The 6,000-nt window shown below is 49.2% G+C and overlaps 1 protein-coding gene across 2 annotated transcripts in view; it reads left to right on the top strand.

The window, feature by feature from the left end:
- Window positions 1-475: 475 nt before the first annotated feature.
- PPM1A (protein phosphatase, Mg2+/Mn2+ dependent 1A) overlaps window positions 476-6,000 on the top strand; it is a 280,963-nt gene continuing 275,438 nt past the window's right edge. Inside the window, exon 1 of one of the 2 annotated variants that reach the window (XM_063947751.1) lies at window positions 476-922. The gene's annotated coding sequence lies outside the window, so the exon portion shown is untranslated. The remainder of the gene's footprint in view (window positions 923-6,000) is intronic. The other variant, XM_063947750.1, reaches the window with a different exon arrangement.

The raw sequence follows: 6,000 nt of genomic DNA, 5'->3' as shown, positions 1-6,000 counted from the left end.
TAAAACTGGCAAATCGCATGTGCTTTACCTCCGATCCGATGCGCAGATCAGAGTCCCTAAATCGGAAGTACTGCACTATAGATATATCGGATCCCGGCCGCTGCCATGGCTGGAATCGCATACGATACACCGTATGCAAAACAACGGCATACTTGCCGCCCGAGAAGCTGCCGGGCAGTTCAAGTGAAATCTTGTGCGACTTATCCCTTAGAGAGGTTGTATAAGTGGATGGCCATCTTAAGCGGTTGACGTTCAGGCTGGCACTGTCACATCGCACAGCAGCTGTCACAGTTTACTATCCAGGAACCTTTTGCATTATGCATTACTATGTGATCTGGTGCACCGCAGCACTTGCTAGTACAGACCAGCCAGTACACTGACGTCGATGATTATTATAACACTGTGCCCGGCCACCATTTGCAGGATGACGTAACTCGCCTCATCCTCCAAACATCCGGGACCTCTGCTGCTGCAAGCCGTGCATGCAGAAGGACTGGGCGGGAAGAGGCTGGTGACGCAGCATCGTGCGCGCGCTCCCCGGCACCAGAGATGCTCGCACACGGAGCGCGCTCTGGAGTCAATCATCAACGGTAGCGCGCGTGAGAGAGCGTGAGAGAGCGAGAGAGAGGGGGGTGTCGCGAGCTTAGTCCCAGGTTGACTGTCCCCCGCCCGCCGCTGCCGTCGCCGGCCGCCCGGCCCCGCTCCTCCTCCTCTGCCCAGTGACAGATCTCATTCATACATCCCTCTCCGTCACCGCTGCCGGACAGCTCTGCTCCCTCCGCAGTCCCCCGTGGGGGTGGGGAAGGGGAATGACGAGTCCGTCTGTCCGGGGCCGAGAGACGTTACCCGTCACCGCCTGGATGGTCTGAGTCTGAGGCGGCGGCTTCCTCCGCAGTAACCGGCAGCGCTTCTTCTCCGACAGGTGAGTGCTATTTCCGACTGCGCAACGGCAGCACGCCGGGGGGAGGGAGGGATGAGGGCGGCGGAGGCCTGTCGGCGTTGTGCTGGGCCCGAGCCTGGCAGCGGCTGGGCGGAGAGTGATCTGTGACCGACACTAATCCCACTGCGCAACCAGCGGCGCCGAGCCCTGGGGCAGTGCGGGAGCGGCCGGCTAATCCAGCCTGACCTCTGTTCGGTGTGCGCCGGGCATATCACGGTGACCGGGCCACCTCCTACCTTACATTACTGTGCCTTCTGTCAGAGACCACACTGCCTGCCCACCAGCTACCTCACTGCTGTGCACTTCAGCCTCCAATTACCTTATTTACATTATATCCATATATACGCTTTACTGTCCACTTTATACTTCTACTGCCCCTCCCTGAATTACCCCATCACTGCCTCCTGTTCTCCAGCCTCACCGCTCATACACTCCACGGCTGATGCCCCTTCCCTTAGGCCCATTGTACCTCCATCATCTCACCACTACTACTACTACTACTACTACTTCATCATCATGAGTGGTAAAGGGTATTTCTGAATAAATACGCCCCCTTTACAAGTGTGTAACCTACTGTTATAATTTTTTTTTTATGTATAAATTCACAAGATGTGACAGGTGTTTGGACCTGCCTTTACTTGCTGTATGCCTGTGATGGGCTATATATTATAAGGCACACTTATGGGCCCTACACTGTGCGTGACCGCCGATACGGCAGATGAGCGGCGCGGGGGGAAGTGACGTTTCTTCACCCCCCCGTCACCCGGCTCCATAGCAGTGCATGCAAATATGATCGAGATCGTCCATATTGGCCTGCATGCACAAGCGACAGGACACCAATGATGAACGAGCGCAGGGCCGCGCATCGTTCATCGTTGCTGCCTCCACACTGAAAGATATGAACAGTATCTCATTCATTAATGAACGAGATTGTTCATATCTTTCAGTAATATCGCCCAGTATGTAGGGCCCATGAGGTATAGTATGAGTTCAGTTATTTTGTATGTGTGTGTATATATATATATATATATATATATATATATATATATATATATATATATATATATATATATATATTCAGGAGGTCTGCATGGTAAGGTAAGACTTAAGGGGACTTTTATTTATTAACAGTTTCTTATATAGCGCCGCATATTCCGTTGCACTTTACAATTAGAACAGTAATAGAACAAAACTGGGTAAAAACAGACCGACATATAGGTAAGAAGGCCCTGCTCGCAAGCTTACAATCTATAGGGAAATAGGCATTGATACACAAGGATAGATGCTACCTATTGCATAATGGTCCATCAGATTGCTAGGTTCTTAATGGGTTGTATGATATGATCACCCCGCAATGTTGGCAAAGTCAGGAGGGTGTGAGTATAGAAAGACAAGATATGTGATGTTATGTGTACTGTACAGAGATGATGTAACAGGATAGGGAAGCATTGAAGGTTATGTGGATGGGTCTGGAATTTGATAGGCTTGTCTGAATAGGTGAGTTTTCAGGGAACGGTTAAAGGTTTGGAGACTAGAGGCGAGTCTTATTGTGCGTGGGAGGGCATTCCACAGAGTGGGTGAAGCCCGAATGAAGTCCTGTAATTTTGAGTGTGAACAAGTGATGCGTGTGGATGAGAGACGCAGATGTGCAGAGCGGAGAGGTCTGGTAGGGAGATATTTTGTTTGGTTAATAGCCTTGTATGTCAGTAAAAGTATTTTATATTTAATACGGTAGAATACCAGTAACCAATGGAGGGACTGTCAGAACGGATTTGCAGACGATGAACGTCTAGCAAGGAAGATTAGTCTTGCAGCTGCATTCAAAAATGTATTGTAGTGGTGAGAGCCTATGTTTGGGAAGAGCGGTCGGGAGACTATTACAATAATCAATGCGGGAGATAATGAGAGCTTGGATTAGAGTTTTAGCAGTGTCTTGTAAGATATGGATGTATTCTGGATATGTTTTTTAGATGTATGTAACATGATCTTAAGACAGAGTGAATGTGAGGAACAAAGGACAGTTAGGAGTCAAGAATGACACCTAGTCAGCGAGCTTGTGGGGTAGGGATGATTGCTGAGTTCTCAACAGTGCTAGAGATATCAGGTTGGTAACTACTATTGGCCGGTGGAAATATAATTAATTCTGTTTCGGAAATATTAAGTTTGAGGTGGCGAGATGTCATCCAAGATGAAATGGCAGAAAGGCATTCAGTGACAAGGCCCAATACAGAAGGTGACAAATCTGGGGAGGATAGGTAGATTTGAGTATCATCCGCATACAGATGGTACTGAAATCCAAAAGAGTTGATTAGTTTGCCAAGAGATGTGGTATAGATAGAGAAAAGCAGAGGACCTAAGACTTAGTCTTGCGGTACTCCAACTGAGAGAGGTAGCGAAGAGGAGTAGGAATCGGAGAAACGAACACTGAAGAAGCGATTAGATAGGTAGGATGAGAACCAAGAAAGGCTGTGTCCTGAATACCTAGGGATTGTAGTGTTTGTATGAGAAGAGAGTGGTCAACAGTGTCAAAAGCAGCAGAGAGATCAAGGAGAATAAGTAGTGAGTAGTGGCCTTTAGATTCAGCAGTGACCAAATCATTCACTACCTTAGTCGGTGCTGTCTCTGTGGAGTGTTGGCCACGAAATCCTGACTGAAGTGGGTCCAGTAGGCTGTGTGAGTTAAGAAAGTGTATGAGGCGAGTGTAGGCAAGTCTCTCAAGTAGCTTGGAGGGGCATGGGAGCTGAGAGATGGGACGGTAGTCTGAGAGAGAGTTAGGGTCAGAGTTTTGTTTTTTCAGAATGGGTAATAACTGCATGCTTGTACAGAGAAAAAAAAAGATACCAGTAGACAGAGAGAGATTACAGATTTTAGTTAAGGTTGGGATGAGCACAGCAGACAGAGCTTTACTAATTTGTGAGGGTATAGAGCAGGCATTCCCAACCACGGTCCTCAAGGCACACCAACAGTGCAGGTTTTAGTGATATCCAGGCTTCAGCACAGGTGACTTAATTAGTAGCTCCGTTATTTTGATTTAACAGTCTGTGCTGCAGCCTGGATATCGCTAAAACCTGCACTGTTGATGTGCCTTGAGGACCGTGGTTGGGAATGCCTGGTATAGAGTCAAAGGGAGAGGTAGGCAGATGAAGAGTGCAGATACTTCGGGGTATATACAATTGCGGTCGAATTCCAGAAATTGTCGAAAAACGGGACTTTTTCTCCAAAAATAAAAAAATCGACAATGCAATTCAGTACTTTCCGTCAAAATTCGACTTTTTGAAATTCAACATTTGTCAAATTCGACTTTTCTGCAATGGTACAAATGCGGCAATTCGACAAAAGTATATTCAATTGAAGTTTGGAAATTCGACAATAGTGCTTTTAGACAGTAAATTCGTCATTTTCAATCCGCCACACTATATATATATATATATATATATTTTTTAGATGGAATGGTAAAATCCCGGAAAAAAAATGGCGTGGGGTCCCCCCTCCAAAGCATAACCAGCCTCTGGCTCTTCGAGCCGGTCCTGGTTCTAAAAATCCGGGGGAAAAATGGACAGGGGATCCCCCGTATTTTTAAAACCAGCACCGGGCTCTGCGCCTGGTGCTGGTGCAAAAAATACGGGGGACAAAAAGAGTAGGGGTCCCCCGTATTTTTTACACCAGCATCGGGCTCCACTAGCTGGACAGATAATGCCACAGCCGGGGGTCACTTTTATACAGCGCCCTGCGGCCGTGGCATTAAATATCCAACTAGTCACCCCTGGCCGGGATACCCTGGGGGAGTGGGGACCCCTTCAATCAAGGGGTCCCCCCTCCCAGCCACCCAAGGGCCAGGGGTGAAGCCCGAGGCTGTCCCCCCCCCCCCCCCCCCCCCCCCCATCCAAGGGCTGCCGATGGGAGGCTGATAGCCTTGAGAAAATGTAAAGAATATTGTTTTTTCCAGTAGTACTACAAGTCCCAGCAAGCCTCCCCCGCAAGCTGGTACTTGGAGAACCACAAGTACCAGCATGCGGGAGAAAAACGGGCCCGCTGGTACCTGTAGTAGTACTACTGGAAAAAAAATACCCAAATAAAAACAGGAGACACACACCTTGAGAGTAAAACTTTATTGCACACCTGCCGACACACACATACTTACCTATGTTGACCCGCCGACTGCCACGTCTCCTGATCCGACGATCCGGGGTACCTGTGAATCAAATTATACTCCCCTCAATCCAGTGTCCGGATATAAATCATCGTACTTGGCAAAACAAATAAACGCACACCCGTACCAGCGGACTGAAAGGGGTCCCATGTTTTCACATGGGACCCCTTTCCCCGAATGCCGGGACACCACGTGACTCCTGTCACCGAGGTCCCTTCAGCCAATCAGGAAGCGCTACTTCGTTGCACTCACCTGATTGGCTGTATGCGCGTGTGACCTCAGACAGCGCATCGCAAAGCCTCTCCATTACTTTCAATGGTGGGAACTTTGCCGTCAGCGGTGGGGTTACCCGTGGTAAGCCGCTGACCGCGGGTGACCTCACCGCTAACCGCAAAGTTCCCACCATTGAGTATAATGGAGAGGCTTTGCGAAGCGCTGTCTGACAGCTCAGACGTGCAGCCAATCAGCAGAGTGCCAGGACGTTGCGCTCGCTGATTGGCTGAAGGGACAACGTCCTGGCACTCTGCTGATTGGCTGCACGTCTGAGCTGTCGGACAGCGCTTCGCAAAGCCTCTCCATTATACTCAATGGTGGGAACTTTGCGGTTAGCGGTGAGGTCAGCGGCTGACCGCGGGTAACCCCACCGCTGACGGCAAAGTTCCCACCATTGAAAGTAATGGAGAGGCTTTGCGATGCGCTGTCTGAGGTCACACGCGCATACAGCCAATCAGGTGAGAGCAACGAAGTAGCGCTTCCTGATTGGCTGAAGGGACCTCTGTGACAGGAGTCACGTGGTGTCCCGGCATTCGGGGAAAGGGGTCCCATGTGAAAACATGGGACCCCTTTCAGTCCGCTGGTACGGGTGTGCGTTTATTTGTTTTGCCAAGTACGAGGATTTATATCCGGACAC

This window comes from Pseudophryne corroboree, chromosome 12 (assembly GCF_028390025.1).
Source record: "Pseudophryne corroboree isolate aPseCor3 chromosome 12, aPseCor3.hap2, whole genome shotgun sequence".
NCBI classification, from domain to species: Eukaryota; Metazoa; Chordata; class Amphibia; order Anura; family Myobatrachidae; genus Pseudophryne; species Pseudophryne corroboree.
This window is presented reverse-complemented; position numbering and strand designations above follow the sequence as displayed.